At 41.0% G+C, this 19,425-nt stretch overlaps 1 protein-coding gene and 1 long non-coding RNA gene across 2 annotated transcripts in view; one reads left to right on the forward strand and one right to left on the reverse strand.

The window, feature by feature from the left end:
- Positions 1-5,379: 5,379 nt before the first annotated feature.
- On the reverse strand, positions 5,380-19,355 carry LOC132824502 (uncharacterized). Its single transcript, XR_009645668.1, has 3 exons — positions 19,170-19,355; positions 5,635-5,756; positions 5,380-5,457 (listed from the first exon to the last, which is right to left on the reverse strand). It is a non-coding gene; the product is annotated as an uncharacterized LOC132824502 (long non-coding RNA).
- bbox1 (butyrobetaine (gamma), 2-oxoglutarate dioxygenase (gamma-butyrobetaine hydroxylase) 1) overlaps positions 19,279-19,425 on the forward strand; it is a 211,445-nt gene continuing 211,298 nt past the window's right edge. Inside the window, exon 1 of the mRNA XM_060839092.1 lies at positions 19,279-19,396. The gene's annotated coding sequence lies outside the window, so the exon portion shown is untranslated. The remainder of the gene's footprint in view (positions 19,397-19,425) is intronic.

Genomic DNA, 19,425 nt, shown 5'->3' on the forward strand with positions numbered 1-19,425 from the left:
GACAATGTGTTTGGTTGTGGCTTCCCACTGTAGTTGGCAGAAATAGCAACTCATGATCCTTTGACTGTGGATACTGGTGGGATGGTTGGTGAGGACGAGGCAGTTCCTATTGCTGTTGTAAAAAGGGAAAAGAGGGATTGAAGGCCAAAGTATGAGAGAGGGGTTGGACATAGCCGAGGGCTCTGTCAACAATGGTGATGGGGAATCCTCAGTTGAGAAAGAAGATGGATATTTCAGAGATCTCCTTGTTGAAGTTGGCATCAGAGGTACAGAAGCAATGGAGATGGAGAATCTGGGAGAATGGAATAAAGTCTTTACAGGAAGTAGGGTGTGAGGATGTACAGTCAAGGTAACTGTTGGAGTTGGTGGGTTTATAGAGCATATCTATGGTCAGCCTATTCCCAGGAAAGGAAACAGAGGTATCGAGCAAGGGAAAGGAATAGTCAAGAGGTGGACCAGGTGAAGGTGAGATCAGGGTGAAAATTATAAGTGAAACAGACAAACTTTCACAGTTCCATACGAGAGAAAGAAGCAGCACTGACAATGTCATTGATTTACCAGAGAAAGAGTTGTGGGTGGGGAGCAGAATAGGACTGGAACAAGGAACATTCTGAAGTTCTGAAGAAGAGTCACTGGACCCGAAATATTAATTCTCCTTTCTATCCACAGATGCTGCCAGCATTGCTGAGTTTTTCAGGCAATACCTGTCTTGTGGCTCTAGGCACAGGCCTATCTTCAGCTTGTTTTAGACATGTTGTTCAATACAGGTCGTTGAAACTAGATGCCAGCATCCAATGATCAATTACCCTTTATTTACAAATGCATAATCAGTGACACTGATCCCAGCTCCCTCAGAGCCACTCTGAGATTGAACAGGATGTCTGATACACCTGTTTTTATCTGTTAGCCAGGGCTCCCTGATTGAAACAGATTAACAGCACCAATTCGGGAATTCATATTCTATGATGTCCAGCTGGCTGATCTTGTTACAATCATTGCAGGCGTGAGTGCTAGAACTTGTTTGGGTGCTGTCCCCCTTGCAGAAACTAGCAAGGGATTGGATGCCCCTACTGCCAGAGATTGCATTCCAGGATGAGACACACAAAAGGTGTTAAAGCATGCAGAAAATAGTGAAATCAGTTGCCCACAATCATAAGATATTTTTTCCAGGTTTTGAGTAGCAATGATCTTTGTCATATGTCAACCTTCAGGAATGAGTTTCAGTTAATGACTCTGGAGTAGAACTGTCAATCAGCAGAAGCATGGGGGCAAAGTTGTTTTTAGAATTTTGGTGAAATGCTCTCATATCCTACATTTTTGCCATATTCCAGGCCCCTTAATGATTTCACTAATTCTGTGATCTTGAAGGGATCATGCCATGATTTGCATTTTACAGCACTATTTTATCAGTGCAATACAGATGATGCATTTTATTTTCTTTTCCAATGGTGTCCTTTCTTCTATAGCATAACACTAACAATTTGATTGATGTGTAATTCAGAACAGGTAATCTTTTAGGGCTACTCCAAGGTGGCAAATCAGGCTCCAGCACCTCCAACTCGAGCGAGTAAACGCGAGGCCTTTTCTGCCACGATTTCCTCCCGTTTGGCATGGTATGCAGCATCAAGAGACTCGGTGAGGTGGCCTGCAATCTTGGGTCACCAAATGATAGGAAACAATGGACCAACATTCATGTCACACCTGTCAGTATCCAAGCATCTCTGGAAAGCAATGATCTAAGCAACGGACTGAATTCCACGACAAAACCTTGTGGAATCCCAGAATCATCAGTCTCATTAATGAGCAACCCTCTGGTTTTACAGCACATTCTCCAAATCTTATAACTTCATATTGAGGGCCAATCAACCACAAAATGAAATATTATTGGAGGTTTTGCCATCAAATGTTACATTGATGTCAGTTGCCTACAAATAACACATATTAGAATTGAAGAAGCAAATTACTATGACACCAAAAGTTTTTACTTACTATGCTATTCTTCTTATGCTAAACACAGCCAGGCTATCTCTCACCAATCTGACTTTACTGATGTGACTGTCATCAACTAAATCCTGTAACACCATTGGGTCAGCAGTTTCCATCCTGCAAATGTGTACAAGCCTTTAAGTGCCAACTGGGAACAGCAAATTCTGCCAGTGTTGCCTCACCCAGTCACCCACATGAGAACTTAACAGGAACAACAGTGATTGCAGTTACTCAGTACCAGACAAAAATGGTGAACAGTTCCTAGAATGGGCATTCAAAAGCTACCTTGCTTTGATGCCCAACTTCAAACAATGAAATATCTGTCATGAAGCCAGATGGGGTTGGAACTACACCTTTGACGGCTGCTTGATCATCTCCCTTAATCCTGGATAACTTCCTGCATAATCAACACAGACAAGGCTTATTTACATTGATCTAACCTTCCAGTCATCAATAGTGCAAGAAGATGTGATGAAAAACTCATAAAGCAGCTGACCAAAATACAGCAAGATCTTGGACCACACCATTGTGTCAGAGAGTGAATATCAGCATTTTTGTGATGTCATTTGCTTTTGCAGTTATTCCCTGCAGCTACCAATTCATCAATATCCCATTCCTTGATCCTGAGATAGCAGACCATTTCATCGAGTCTTTCAATGCTACATGTCATACTTTGATGAGAGAAAACAACAGCAAGGCTCAATTTTACTCATTTCAGTCTGAAGTGCTGAAGCCCAATTTGCCAAGTTAGCAAATCCCAGAATTACTTGTACTAAATCATCCATCAGTTTCCCTGAATCAAGATGCTACTCAATCTTTGTCAGCTTTTTGACCTGATGATCTTGTCTTGATTGTCACTTACATTTCCACAAAATTTGACTAGTAATTTCAAGTAAATGTTAGATAATTAGACATTGGACATTGGAGTTAAGAGTAAAAGTCAATGGGGGGAAGATGGTGAAGTAGTGGTAATATCACTGTACTAGTAAACCTGCTTTGCGGCATAGGCACAAATCCACACACAATAGCTTGTGAGTTTAATTTCAATTAAAATCTGGAATTGAAAAAGTTATTCTCAGCAGTGGTGACCATGGAACAACCATCAATTTCCTAAAATCCATCTGATTCACTTCTGTCCTTTAGGTAAAGGAATGTGAAATCTTTGTCCTGTCTTATATAATTCCCTAATCCATAATAAACTAGTTGCTCTTAAGTGTCCTCTGGTATGTCCTTGCAAGCAACTCAAGTCAAGGACAATTTGGAATGGGCAGCAAATTCTGGCCTTGATGTTGACACCCAGATCCAATCCAAGAATTTAAAAAATTAACTGACTTCTGTTTAATCTGCTATTTCACTTATTTGCACCTGGGCCGAACAAATAAGGCAAAGGGATACTTAACAAGGAGTAATACCCTGGTAAGCACCAAGGATTAGAGGGACCTTGGTGTGCATATCCACCAGTCCCTTAAGGTAACAGTCACATGGATAAAGTTATTAAGAAGGCTTATTGGATACTTGCTTTTATTAACCAAGGCTTAGAGTTTCAGAGCAGGGAGGTTATGTTGGCACTGCATAAAATGATGGTTAGTCCAGAGCTGGAGTTCTGTGTACAGTTCTGCCAACCAAATGCTAGAAGGAATGTAATTGCACTGGAGAGGTGCAGAGGAGATTTACCAGGATGTTTCCTAGACTGCAGTTTTTTCATTATGAAGAGAGGTTGGATAGACAGGGGTTATTTTCTTTAAACTAGAGGAGACTGAGGAGGAGGGAAACATGATTGAGATGTATACAATTATGTGTGCATTGTTAAATTGGAAGGAAATCTGCTTGGTGGAGGGATCAATGACCAGCAACATGGACTTAAGGTAAGGGACAGGAAGTTTAGAAGAGATGTGAGGAAAATGTTTTTCATTTAGAGGGTGGTGGGAATCTGGAACTTACTGTCTTTAAGGGTGGTAAAGACAGAAACTATCAGAACATTTTTGAAGTACTTAGATGTGTACTTGCAATGCCAAAGCACGCAGGGCAATGGGCCAACTGCTGGGAAATGATTTGATTAATTAGAATGGTTGGGTGTTTATTTTTGACCAGTGCATACTCAATGAGCTGAACTACTACTCTAGTAACTGCTAACAAAAAACAGATAGTTCATTGGCTCTGTGAATGCTACTTTGACAATTCATAAGAAAGACATTTTATTTATTTCCCTGTAATGCTGGTGAAAAATGACAATTTAACTTATAATTCAACAGGTTTAATTGGAAGCATTAGCTTTCGGAGTGCTGCTCCTTCATCGGGTGGTTGTCAGCAACACTCCAAAAGCTAGTGCTTCCAATTAAACCTGTTAGACCATAACCTGCTGTTGTGTGATTTTTAACATTGTACACCCCAGTCCAACACCGGCATCTCCAAATCACAACTTATCATTGGCACTGAGAATTTATAAACCTTTGCAAAATGAATCCAACAATTCCTAAGGAAATTTGACAGCCTAAAATTGCTTCACACTTACACTACAATTGTCGTATAAAATATCCATTGATCAGAAATTGTTTCTGGAGCACATCTGGTTTACATAGATGATAATATAAAATTGAAACCCCATATCAGTTTCACAACTAACTTTAGAGTCAATCTGTAGTCCAGTGTGAAATAGTAAAAGTAATGTAATGCCAGAAGAATGCATGTTAAGCATACACAGAAACAGTTGTTAATAGACTACATTGACAAACAAATATGGAAAAAAAATGTTCTGTCGAAAGGTTATAAAAGAATGTTAACCTACTTTACTTTGCAGATACTGACAGCCTTTATGTGTCCTCTTAAAATAGCAGAGCGCACAGTTTTCATTTGAGTAGGAGATGGTATCCAGGTAGCAACATGACATGAGAATCTGAGAGTGCCATTTGCAAGGTCAGATGGTGAACAGTCAGTCCTAAATACTCTCAAAAACTAACACAAATACAAATACAGAAGAAAATATATTTTATTACCAAAAGAATAAAAAAACTTCTAATTTCAGACATGCCTATAACTATGAAGTTCTCTGAAAAGATCACATTCTGAAGCTAGAAATCTGTTTTAGATGCAGACCATGCACAATTATGCAAAGTAATTGTAGAAAACTAAATGAAGCTATCTGTAACTGGGCTGCTGGCACATTATCCACTTGTTAATGACTTAATTCACAAGCGGTTGAAAAAGCAATGGTTCAGTATGCTAGAATGATTTTTAAAAAACTCTTTATTTGTTAAAGTTCCAACATCAGGGAAACCAAGAGTATTTCAAAACTGATTAAATACTTCTTAAGTGTAATCACTTAAGGAAACCTGACCACAAATATTTGTACAGCAAGATCTCAAAACAGTAATGAGAGAAATGATAAATTGTTTCCATGATGTTGAATAAGGAATCAATGGTTTGTCCAGGGCATCCAATTCATTATGTAGTGCAATAAATGCTCATATCCACCTGAAAATCAGACAGGACCTGGGTTTAACATCTCAACTGAAAGACAGCTTATCTTGACAATGTGCTCAATCTTAATACAGATAGTCATCCATTAATGCAGTTTCACTATAACACTGTTTTTATTTTACTATCCATCATTACAATAATGTAAATTTTTGAAATAACCTGGGCGCTTACCCCATTCCCAACAGCTTTGAGGTATAAATGCGGGCCAAAACTCAGCGTTCCTGGAGAAGTTTCTGGTCATTAAGCTCAGCCTGAGTCATATCTCTGCCGATTACGACTTCTGAGCACTTTAGCTGTGAAAACAAATAAATCGTGCCTAAGAAAAGCGTTAAATTTGAGAGCAAAATTAGATGTATTCTCCAGATTTGAGTGTGGCGAACAAAATGTGGATATCTGAAGTGCTTTGGGTCTCACTGATTCAACTTTGTATACAATTCAATGTAATACTGATAAAATTAGTCAGTATCTCAAGGGAAACTGTGAAGTGCAACTCAATAGTTTATTCACATTCTGAGATAATGGATGGTTTGGAAATACTTTTGGCATCCTGAATTGAACAGAAACCAACAAAAGCAATCTTGTATATGATACAAGAAACATTTAAAGGTATTTCCATATTTGTTTTGGTGGTTCATATTAACTTTCTGTTTATATTCTGTATATTTGACATTCCAGGAATGTAATCCAAAACTCTTGTATGGATTTCTCTAGAAAAAAATCTGTATTGAATAATTTTTTTTCAGGAATTCAGCTGCAGTGTTAATCAAAAACTACCTGTACTATATTGGAGTATCAACCAACATTAGGTGGTGAGGAAACTGGAATTGGGATGACAGGGAAGAATGGGTACAAGGCACGTATGTGAGGAATGTGGGATGGAGAGAAGAACTAAGATTTGGATCGCAAAAACATGACCTTCTGATCAAAAGATGTTTAACTTGCTGGGTTAAAAGTCCGACCTTAATGTAGTGATTGCAACGAGAGCAGCCAGGTGGATCTCATAGAATATGAGTTCCCTGACTGGGGCTGTTAATCTGGTCCTATCAGGGAGCACTTGCTATCGGATAAAAACAGGAGTGTCAGACATCCTGTTTACTCTTAGAGCTGGCTCTGAGGGAGCTGGATCAGTGTCAAATGTTTTCTATGTGTAAATAAAGCATGTCTTGGTTGAAGGGGTACCGGGAAAGAATTTTGGGAAATGTGATCACAATTCTGTAAGTCTTAAGATAACTATGGGTAAGGATAAGACTGGTCCTTGAGTGAAAATGCTAACTTGGCTTATGAAACAGTATTAGGCAGGAACTGGAGAAATTAGATTGTGGGTGGCTGTTTGACAGTAAATCCACACCTGATCTGTGGGAGTCTTTTAAAAGACAATTGATGAGAGTTCAGGATTTGCATGAAGATGTAAAATAAGGATCTAAGGGGGGAAGTTTAAAGGAGATGTGTGAGGGAAGTATTTTACCCAGACAATGGTAGCTTGGAACGTGCTACCAGGGGTGTTAGTAGAGTTTAAGAGGCATTTAGACAGAAACATGAATAGGCAGGGAATAGAGAGATATGACCATTTGCAGGCACATGGAACTAGTCTGGAATGGCATCATAGTTGTTCTATGTTCAATACACCACATCCTGTCTCTCAGTGTCCATCCTCCACCACACAGGATCCATCTACAAAATATTCTTCCGGGGAGTCTTACTTCTGCTCCTCAGGTTCCTTTGGATTTCCCCATTTTGTTTTTGCACAAATGGTCTTTTGGGGACATATAGTTCCACTGCCAGACACTCATGGGGTCTCCTCATTAGCTCAAGCTGTTAGCAGGAAAGCAGTTTTTTGGTACCTGACCCTGTAACATAAGGGTCCAGCTCGCTATGCAGTTTTGGTTAACCACACCATCTTTAATCCTGCCCATCCAGCTGAAGTGGAAGGGGGACATGTTCTGTCACAATACGCTGGGGAATTCAGGCTGATAATATAGGCAAAATGTTTTACTATTCATGACACAGCTAGCAAGTGCTTCTCACACATAGAAAGTACTTGAAGTGCAAGGGGTTGCAAAGGCCAATTTTGATTTGGCAACTATTAGTGGTGAAACTGTCGGTGTGATTCCAGCATATTCCACCAAACCCAGAAAGGAACACGAGTTCAAATCCCTGGGAGGGGCTAACAAATTATGGCCTCAATGTGCTTTCCTTCTATTTCGTGTTTCACCTGAGCTATCCCAGTTCCTAAGTATGAGACTTGGACCTCATTATGTGCCTTCTGGGAGTTAACTTATAATCATAGGGTGACAAAGAGTGTTAGAAGCTCCTTTATCAATGTCAAATGCTTGGTCCTTGTCTCTGTCTATTGGAGATCATCCACTTATTGTAACAAGCAGTCTAGTCAGGAAAACTTCCCCAGTACTTTAGCCAGCCTCTAATGAAATATTAATGGAGAATTGTGAAAACCCGAGGGAAAGCATGTCCATGTGTATTGTTGACCCTGAAATATGAAGGCAAATTTGTATCGGCAGTTTAGATGGAGGGGGATGGACCAAAATCCATTACTAGTATTAGTCTGGTGAAATATTTGCCCATTGTGCCGGTGTCATCATACTTTTGCGGTCGGTCGCTACTGTTGGTCCCATGGTGTTTTTAAAGCACGGCAAGTTGGGACTTGTATTTTCAAGCTCCTCATAGCATTTCAAATGGTCCGTTGCATGGACTGTTTTCTTTGCCAGGACTCTGACCACAGCCTATAACCTGCATTTCTCATTCAGCTCATCCACAGCTTTCTGAGCTGCATTCCAATTACTGACCAAGTGCTCTGCCTTCTGTATGCTCTATCACACTGGGTCTGAAATTATCCCAAGTGTGCCACATTCACCTGGTTCCTCTCTCCTTCTCAGTTGCTTTGACTCTGACTTTCTCCAGTTCCGGCTTCACTTTCATTTGTCCACATACTTGTTCAGGACCACCTAATCTACCTGAACTTTGTACATCATGGGACGTGACATTGTGTTAACCATGCCATTTACCCATGTAGGGCCATTCTTGTGGTTTTACTACCAAACTTCATCCCCTGAAGTAACTTGCTTCTCTCGCTCAGAGGAGTCTTGTGTCCAGCACTGGTGTTCTTGATGCCGTTTCACCCTCCCTCCCAAGCCAGATCAGATTTAACTTCATGCAGAAACTTCTCCATATTAGGAACTCTGCTGGAGCTGGCCCCTGAGTTGTGTGAGGGGTGATCCTATAATCAAAACTGGAACTTTTGACAGTTCAGCATCGAGTATCTACAATGACTAAAAACATAGAGCTCGTGAAAAGACCAGCATAATCGACATGTAACCGAGTCCAGGAACTACCCAGCATTCCCACCAACGTGGGGGTTCTGCTGGCAGTAATTTTTGTCCATGTTGGCACACAGGGCACTACCCCACTAACGCAATCTGTACTCCTCCATATTGAGCAGCCCTTCAAAAACACATCCCTAAGAGTATCAAGTCACAGAATGTAATCTGGATGGGTGATAGATTTATAGAGCTTTCATTATTAATTCATCAGTTGTGGGCATCACTGGCCAGGCCTGCATTTATTGCCCATCCCAGAAGGCAGTTAAGAGGCATCCACTGTGGTGGGTCTGAAGTCACATGAAGGTCAGGCCAGATAGAGATGGCAGTTACTTCCTCCAAAGGACATTAGTAAACCAGTTAGGTTTTTTCTGACAATTAACAATGGTTTCATGATCATTATCAGACTCTTAATTCCAGATTTGTATTAAATTCAGATTCCAACATCTGTCATGATGTGATTCTAAACCCAGGTTTCCAGAACATTGGCTGGGTCTCTGGACTAACACTACAGCAATAATACCACCAGGCCATTGTTTTCCATGATTCCGTGCGTTCACAGATACCTACTACAGGCAGTTGACCATGCACAAGAAATTTTCAGATAGTTCAATAAGAAGCGATAGGTTAGTTATGATACATTAGTTCATTAGATTAAAAAAAGTATACCACCTTCAACAGATTAAAGTGGTGAAGGCCATATTCTTGTCTTTAGCTGAAGGGAGTGTTGCATCTTCTTCTTCCTCTAATGGTATATCTTTTGACTGAAGGTGATAGCAAAGCACCTATGACATCAAGGCAGCATTTGACTGACGGTGGGAACGAGGAGCCTTTGCAAAACGTGAAATCAACAAGAATCAGATGGAAAACTTTCCATATATTGGTGTCATACCTAGACCATTGTCCAAAGAAAGATGGTTGCATTTATTGGAAGCCAATCATTACAGCTCCAGGATATTATACTGCAGGAGCTCCTCAAGATATATAATAACAGAAAGTGAAGACTGCAGATGCTGGAGGTGAGAGTTGAAAGATGTGGCACTGGAAAAGCACAGCAGGTCAGGCAGCATCTGAGGAATAGAAGAATCGATGTTTTGGGCATAAGCCCTTCATCAGAAATGTCTGAAACATTGATTCTCCTGCTCCTCAGATGCTGCCAGGATATATCATAGGCCCAAAGACATTCAGTTGCTTTATTCAGGTCCCTTCTTCCATCATAAAGCCAGAAATGGTGTTGCTTCAGTACCAATTGCAGATACTGTATGTACTGGTCAATATTCAGGTTTGGGATTGGTGTGTAACATTCATATCATGCAAGTGCCAGACAATGATCATCTCCGAAAGAAAGAAAGAATCTAACCATTTCTATTTTATGTTCAATGGCATTCTCATCATAAAATCCTCTATGATCAACATCTTATGGATTATCACTGATCAGAAATTGAACTAGATCAATCATATAAATATCAACTGGAAGAGCAAATCAATGGTTGGGAAGTGAAGCAAGTAACTCATCTTGTGACTTCCTGAGCCTGTCCACCAAATGCAAGGCACAAGTAAGGAGCATAATGGAGTATTCTCCACATTGCTTGATGAGTGCGGTTCCAACAATGCTCATGAAGCTTGAGACCATCCAAGGCAAAACATCCTATTTGATTGGAACCCCAGCCACGTTCACTGTCACTCACCTCATCGGTGATAGTATATCCTATTTACATGATACACTGTCAAGGCTCACTTCAACTGAATTTTGCAAAACAGTAGTCTCAATTTCAAAAAGAACAATGACAATAAAACACCATAACTGGCAAATTCCCTATCAGCTTTGGAAATATTTTGCCATTTTTTCCCCGATATCACTTGGTTAATCTCCTGAAACTCCAAACCAAACATAACCCTGGGGTACTTACACAACATAAACTGTAATGGTTGAAGAATAACTTTTAGTACAGTACATAATCTCAATGATATTTAGGGATGCATAATAAATGCTAGCCTTGTTGACATTCCATTAACGAATACAAAAAAATTTTCAAATGTTGTTTCTTTGTCCCAGCAGATTATTGCACAATAAAGATTATGGACAGTTTTCAACTTTAATTCCAAAAGCTCTGTGACTATAGCAAAGCTGTTTGACTCATACTTGTATGAGAAAAATTGTTTGAAAACCTGTTTTTCTTTGAAGAACCCAACAAACCTTTATGTAATATTTGTCATAATTATACCAAAGAAGTGATATTGTGATGCAATTAGCATTGAGTTGTCTGCATCAATAAAAACAAAGATTGTCATTTATATTTATTTTTTGAGACATTCTTTTTAATGTAGAGGCAGGAATTCCTTCTGTCCAATTTAGAAGGTTTACAGTAAACTATCTAAACTGAACAGAGAAGCATCTTCTAGTCTGACAGGCAACTGAAAACTCTACCTTTTGACCACAGATGTTGTCTGGACTGCTATTTGCAAAATTTAGTTATTTAGATTGGAGAAGGCTTGGAACTGGTACACAGCATATTCTCAGTATGATTGCAAGCAGTAGGAGTTTTGAAATTTACTAATAATCACAAAGAACAGAAGTCAGACGACACCAGGTTACAGTCGAATAGTTTGCCCTTTCATCAGGGGACCTGATGCCATGAGACTTTCTAGGATCCAGCAACAATATTTCAATATTGAGGACTTCTTTGGCAGCTTTCTACCTAACTGCATATCAGGTCTACCACAGTGCCACAGGTCTGCATTCACATTCGCATTTTAGAACCATCAACAATGGCTTTGAGTTAATCATTAGCTCCAGATCCTTACTGAATTCAAATTCCATGATCTCAAGTGGAATTTGAACCACAAGTCTCCCCCAATAATGTTTCACACACACTAGTGCACACCAAATTGGATATCCCACTTGAGTGCTGATTTGATCATCCTTTACGATTCTGCTCAGAATAGCAAGCTCTTTTTTGGGATTTATAATGTTGAGGTGCCAGTGTTGGACTGGGGTGGGCAAAGTCAGACGACACCAGATGGGCGGCACGGTGGCACAGTGGTTAGCACTGCTGCCTCACAGCGCCTGTAGACCCGGGTTCAATTCCCGACTCAGGCGACTGACTGTGTGGAGTTTGCACGTTCTCCCCGTGTCTGCGTGGGTTTCCTCCGGGTGCTCCGGTTTCCTCCCACAGTCCAAAGATGTGCGGGTCAGGTGAATTGGCCGCGCTAAATTGCCCATAGTGTTAGGTAAGGGGTAATGTAGGGGTATGGGTGGGTTGCGCTTTGGCGGGTCGGTGTGGACTTGTTGGGCCGAAGGGCCTGTTTCCACACTGTAAGTCTAATCTAATCTAATTATAGTCCAACAGGTCTATTTGAAATCTCAAGCTTTTGGATCCTTATCTCCCCTCCCCCCCTGCCAGGAGAGAACATTGCTGATGGTTGTAAAATGAGAATGTGAATCCAGACCCATGGCAATGTGGTAGATTTGATATACAGTTAGGAGGGAAGCTGTCCATGAAGTCATCAACATTGACATTAGATCCCATAAAGTCTCATGGCATCAGGTTAAACATAGACAAGGAAACATACTGATTACCACATCCAGCTCACCTTCCTTCCTGCCGTGCCCCCCACCAACCCCCCCCCCCCCCCCCCCCCCCCCCCCCACCGCCCGTGCACACATACACACACACACACACACATACGACTTGGAGAAAGCACTGAGGGCAGCACAGGTTCAGAATGTACTCTCAGTGAGGGACTTCAGTGTCACCCTCAACACTGGTTCAACCGCACCACCAAAGTGGTTCAGTCCTAAAGGACATTGCTGCTAGAATGAATCTGTGGCAGATGGTGAGGGAACCGATAGGGAAAAACAAACTTTACCTCATCTTCACCAATCTGCCTGCCACAGACACATCTGTCTATAACTGTATCAGTCACCATTGCACAGACAAAGTCCCACCTTCACATTGAGAAGATACTCCATTGCATTATGTGGTACCATTGCTGTGGTAAATAGGATAGATTTTGAACAGATCCAACAACCCAAGATTGGGCATCCATGAGATGCTGAGGGCCATCAGTAGCAATTGAAGTGTATTCCAACCAATCTGCAAATCTCATGACCCAGTATGTAATTATGATTAGACTTACAGTGTGGAAACAGGCCCTTCGGCCCAACAAGTCCACACTGACCCGCCGAAGCAAAACCCACCCATACCCCTACATTTACCCCTACCGAACACTACGGGCAATTTAGCATGGCCAATTCACCTGACCCGCACATCTTTGGATTGTGGGAGGAAACCAGAGCACCTGGAGGAAACCCACGCAGACACGGGGAGAACGTGCAAACTCCACACAGTCAGTTGCCTGAGTCAGGAATTGAACCCGGGTCTCAGGTGCTGTGAGGCAGCAGTGCTAACCACTGTGCCACTGTGCCGCCCACTCATGGTGTCTCATTCCACCATTGCTATCAAGTTAGCAGATCAACCCTGGTCTAATGAAGACTTTCGGAGGCAAGCCAGGAGCAGCACAAACCTAAAAATGGGGTGTCAACCTGGTGAAGCTACAAAGCAGGACGATCTGTGTGCCAAACAACATCAGCAGCAAGTGACAGACAGAGCCAAGTGATTCCACAATCATCAGATCCAAATTCTGCAGTCCTGCCATATCTAGTCATGAATTGGGTGGACAATTAAACAATTCATAGAAGGAGGAGACTTAACAAATATCCCCATCTTCAACAACAGAATTGTCCAGTGCATCAGTACAAAAGGTGAGGCTGAAGCATTCGGAATAGTCTTCAGTCAGAAGTGCTGAGTCGATGATCTATCTTGGCCTCCTAACAGATGCTACTCTTTAGCCAATTTAATTCACTCAAATAATATCAAGAAATGGCAGGAGATGTTGGATAAAGGCTAAGGGCCCTGACAACAGTCCAGCAAGAGTACAGAAGGCCTGTGCTCCAGAATTTACTGCAAACCTAGCTGTGCTGTTTAAGTATAGCACCGGCACTGACGTCTACCCAACCACATTGAAAAACGTTCAGCTACATAGTGTATAGAAAAGGCAGCACAAAACCAACAAGATCAATTACTGAGCCGTCAGTCTCATGCAGTTGTGTCAATACTATGGCTTTAAGAGGTGTATTTTGTCCTTTTTTTGAAGAAAACTGTTTTGAGCGAGAGGTACTGAGTTGTGTATTCAAAGCCAATAAAATATAGGGCTTTTGAGGCCTTGGGTTTTTATTAAATAAAGTTCAGAACCTATAGAAAAATAGAAGCAGCATGAATGGGTTGAGTCAGGCTCCCACAGAACCAGGGCTTTTTTAGTTTAGCTTTCAGTGATTGTGGGGATTTAGAAGTTGGCTGTGGAAGCTGTCTTTCTTGCTATAGCTAAAAACTTGAGTTTTCTCTCTACTTTCTGACAATCTGTTTACTCAATTTGCCTTTGTCAAAGGTGTGTTTATGGGATTTTACTATATGTGATCAGATACTGTTTAGTAGTTAAATAATCTATTATTCTGCTAAGTTTTCCTATAGCAGCTAAAGTCAAACCAATTCTTCATTCTTGTGTTTGCATTTTAACTGGAGAATAAAGTGTGATCTGCTTAAAGCAAAGTGGTGTAACCAATCAAATGTGATCTGGAACACAGCAGCTTACACTTGCCTTTAAATAAAAGTTATGGTCTAGGTTATCTCCTTGATATATTTTTTGGGGGTGGGGGGGGGGTCTGCTCCGTAAGACCATGTATTTGCTTACATATGCAAATGGTCTAAATTACCTAGGAGCCACTTTACATTCTCCTCATCATTCACAATGTCAACTAACTTTGTGTCAGTGAACTTGGAAATATTCAACTCATGTATATCTATTGAATAGCTAGGGCCCGAAGTCACTGCTTTCCACTTCACAAACAACTTATTCCCTGAAGCTGCTAAGGAATAAATTTGTGGAGATGTTGACAGAAATTTTGCAGGCCTCCCTGAACACAGGATTAGTCCCTGGGGCTGGGGAACTGCAAATGTGGTGCCATTGTTTAACAAAGTGGCAAAGGATAGCCCAGTCACCTACAGACCTGTCAACTTGATATTAATAGGGGGAAAATTGATGGAGGCCATAATATGGAATAACATAAATATATACTTAGTGAAAAATAAGTTAATACTAGGCAGTCAACATGGCTTTGTCAAGGGCAGGTCATTCCTGACAAATTTCATTAAGCTCTTTGATGAGGTGACTCAGGCAGTGAATGATAGTAGTGCTGTGAATGTTGTATACTAGGACTTTAAGAAAGTATTTGATATAGTGCCATTAGATTACTTAGTGTGGAAACAGGCCCTTTGGCCCAACAAGTCCACACCGACTCGCCGAAGTGCAACCCACCCATACCCCTACATTTACCCCTTACCTAACACTACGGGCAATTTAGCATGGCCAATTCACCTGACCCACACATCTTTGGACTGTGGGAGGAAACCGGAGCACCCGGAGGAAACCCACGCAGACACGGGGAGAACGTGCAAACTCCACATAGTCAGTCGCCTGAGTCGGGAAATGAACCCGGGTCTCAGGCGCTGTGAGGCAGCAGTGCTAACCACTGTGCCACCTTGCCGCCCATATGGCAGATTAGTTATCAGCTTAGAAATTTTTGGGATTGATGGGATCTTGGCAGCATGGATTACAAATTGGCTAAAAGATCAGAATCAGAGGTTAGGTGTAGGTGACATTTCTCAGACTGGAGACAAATTAAACGTGATGATACCCATGACTTGGGGTTGGGAACCTCAATTTTGCCTATTTATATTGATTTGAAGATGGGTATTGAGAGCGAAATCTCTAAATTTGCAGATGATGCAAAGCTAGGGAGAATAGTGACTTGTGAGGATAATGCTGAATGACTTCAGAGAGACATTGACAAGTTGACCAAATGAGCAGACACTTATCACATGAATTTCTAACAAAAACATGTGAGGTAATGTATTTGATAGAAGACACATGGAGAGACAATACAGGTTCAATGGTACAACTTTGAGGACAATACAGGTGTAGACAGACTTCAGGGTTCAAGTGCATAATTAGGTCTAACCCTAATTCTATTGCAAGTGGCCAGGCAAGTTGAAAGTTGTTCAGTAGGCTTATAGGATCCTAGGGTTTATAAATATAAAGCAAGGAAGTGATGCTACACCTTTACACATCATTGGTCAGATCACATTGGAGTAACATGTTCAGTTCTGGGCACCTTATTTAAGGCCATGGAAAGAGCGAAAAGGAGATGTACCAGAAAGGTATCAGGAATGAGGGATTTTTAGATACAATGAAAAGTTAGAGAAATTGGGCTAATTCTATTTGGAGCAGAGAAGATTAAGAGGTGACTTTATTATATTGTTCAAAATTATGTACAATTTTGGCAGGATAAAGAAGGATATTCTGTTTCCACTGGGTGTATGTCAGTAACTAGGAATCATAATTTCAAGATTATTGAACAACACACCTATGTGTGAGACAATGAGAAACTTCTTTACTCAGGGAGTCGTTGGGATTTGGAATGTGCAGCCTGGGAAAGTGATGAAAGCAAATTCCGTAGGGGGCTTCAAAGGACAGTTGAATATATATTTGAAAATGCAGAATTCAGACAGACACTGAGATAAGGACTCACTGATTGATCTTTCAGGAGCCCTTATAGACACAATGGGCCAAATGATCTCCTTCTGTAAAATTATATGATTTATTTTTATTGTTTGTTTCAGTCTGCAGCCTTTAAGGTGAGGCTATATCCGAGTGGCATTATCGCTAAACTATTCATTCAGAAATCCAGGTAATATTAGATTAGATTAGACTTAGATTAGATTAGACTTACAGTGTGGAAACAGGCCCTTCGGCCCAACAAGTCCACACCGACCCGCCGAAGCGCAACCCACCCATACCCATACATTTACCCCTTACCCAACACTATGGGCAATTTAGCTTGGCCAATTCACCTGACCCGCACATCTTTGTGACTGTGGGAGGAAACCGGAGCACCCGGAGGAAACCCACGCAGACACGGGGACCCAGGTTCAAATTCCACCATGGTAGGCAGTGGAATGTGAATTTGATAAAAATTAAATCTATTGACGACCATGAAATTGTAAATGAGCAAAAGTATTCACAAGGATTATACCAAAACTAAGATATGGCTGGCAGGAAAGGTTAAACAAGCTGGGACTGTTTTGTCCAGAAATGGGAGGCTGTTTTCTTCATATCTATTCTGAAGGATGCTTGTCCCTTACCCTTCAACTGTTTACTTCTTCCGATACTGAAAGTTCCTCCTTCAATTTCTGATTTCTAGAATCCAGTTTTTTGCTTTTGTTCTGATATGATGAAGAGTCACAGGAGGAAGCTTGTGTTAACAAACTAGTCAGACCTAATGGCTTCTTTCCCTCAGGGAAGATTAATCAGAGGTGGAACCAGGAATTAATTATAGGATTTTCCTTTTAGTTGCTCATAATTCAAGGAAAGGACTTCAGCTGTGGGCTTAACACTGAAACATTAGTAGTAGAGCACATTTTAGATTCACAGAAACAAAGTGAAAAACATTGAGTCATAGAGATGTATTGCACAGAAACAGAATCTTTGGTCCAACTCATCCATGCCCACCAGATATTCTAAGTAAATCTAGTTCCATTTGCCAGCATTTGGCTGATATTCCTCTAAACCCATCCTATTCGTCTACCTATGCAGATGTTATTATTGACCAGCCTCTACCACTTCTTTGACAGCTCATTCCACATAAGCACCACCCTCTGTGTGAAAAAGATTGCCACTTAGGTCCCTCTTAAATCTTTCCTATCTCACCTACACCCTCTAGTTTTGCACTCTCCCACTCCAGGGAAAAGACCTTGTTATTTCCTCTATCCATGCCCCTCATGATTTTATAAATCTCTGAAAGGTCACCCCTCAGCTTCCAACACTCCAGGGAAAATAGCCCCAGCCTATTCAACCTCTCCCTATAGCTCAAACCTTCCAATCCTGGCAACATGCTCGTAAATCTTTTCTGAATGTTTTCACATTTCACAACATCCTTCCTGTACACCAGAATTGCACACAATATTCCAAAAGTGGCTTAACCGATGTCTTATACAGCTGCAACAGGACCTCCCAATCCCTTTACTCAATGCAATGATCAATAAAGGTAAGCATACCATACACCTTCTTCACTTACCTATCTATGCTCCGACACCACTTTCAAGGAACTATGAAACTGCACTCTAGATCTTTTCAGCAACACGCTGCAGGGCCATACCATTAAGTGTACAAGTCCTGTCTTTCCAAAATGCAGCACCTCGCATTTATCTAAATTAAACTCTATCTGCTACTCTTTGGCCCACTGGTCCATCTGATCAAGATCCCATTGTACTCTGAGGTAGCCTTCTTCGCTGTCCACTACACCTCCAATTTTGGTGTCATCCGTAAACTTACTAACCATACCTCCCATATTCACATCCAAATAATTTACATAAATGATGTAAAGCAGTGGACCCAGCACTGATCCTTGTGGCACACCACTGGTTATAGGCCTCCAATCTGAAAAGGAACCCTCCATCACCAACCTTTGTCTTCTAACTTCGAGCCAGTTCTGAATCCAAGTAGCTAGTTCGCCCTCTATTCCGTGTGATCTAACCTTGCTAACCAGTCTACCATGAGGAACCTTGTTGAACACCTTACTGAAGTTCATTTAGATCAATGCAGCACATGCTAAAAATCTAGAACAAACAATTTGAAGAAATTATAATTCTACTACAGAATAAAAGCCATCAGTCCAATAGCTGCATTTATGCTCCACATGAACCACCCTCTCACCTGATCAGTATATGAAAACAAAAGCAAAATATTGTGAATGCTGAAAATTAAATAGAAAACACCAAGTGTTGGTTTGGCAGTATCTGTGAACAGAGAAACAGACTTAACAGCTCAATAAAGAGCCTTTCTTCAACTGTTCTGGTGTCTCTCTTTTCTAAAGAAAGAAATGCCCTTGCTGACAAGTAAAACCTCTCAGTCCAAGGGCTCTTGTGGTGCAGTGACAGCAGTATTCCTACCTCTGAGCTAGGAGGTCCAGTTTCAAGTCCCACTTGCTCCACAGATGTATAATAATATCTCTGAACATTTTGATTAGAAAACGTCTGTAAAGTTCTAATTAGATCCAAGTCTTTATTTAATTCACTGTCTCTTAGAATGGGTTTCACCGTCTTCCCACTTTCTGACTGGAAATTTCTCATAAATTCCCTCTTGAATTTTGATCCAGAGGCAGAGCAGTCTGGATGGGCCGAATCTGGGATAGTACTTGCAAATTCTTTCCATATCTTCTATGATTCTTTACGTAATACGGAAACAAGAACTACCTACCTTTGGTCTGGGCTTGGTGAAACATTAATTATACCCCATCCAGTTAGAAACACTTGTCCTAGTAAGTCTCACACTCATATAGTCATCAACAAAACCAGAGGTAATCGCTAACGATCCCATTGGTACGGTATTTTTAACCATGTAAATATCAAGCTCCTCCTACAAAACAATACATTCGGTCGAATCGAGTTGTGTTGAGAACAATCGCACGGAGCTGTGAGCCGCAGGTAAGTGGACTCTATTCCAAATCATAAAC

Source organism: Hemiscyllium ocellatum, chromosome 18 (assembly GCF_020745735.1).
Source record: "Hemiscyllium ocellatum isolate sHemOce1 chromosome 18, sHemOce1.pat.X.cur, whole genome shotgun sequence".
Classification (NCBI taxonomy): domain Eukaryota; kingdom Metazoa; phylum Chordata; class Chondrichthyes; order Orectolobiformes; family Hemiscylliidae; genus Hemiscyllium; species Hemiscyllium ocellatum.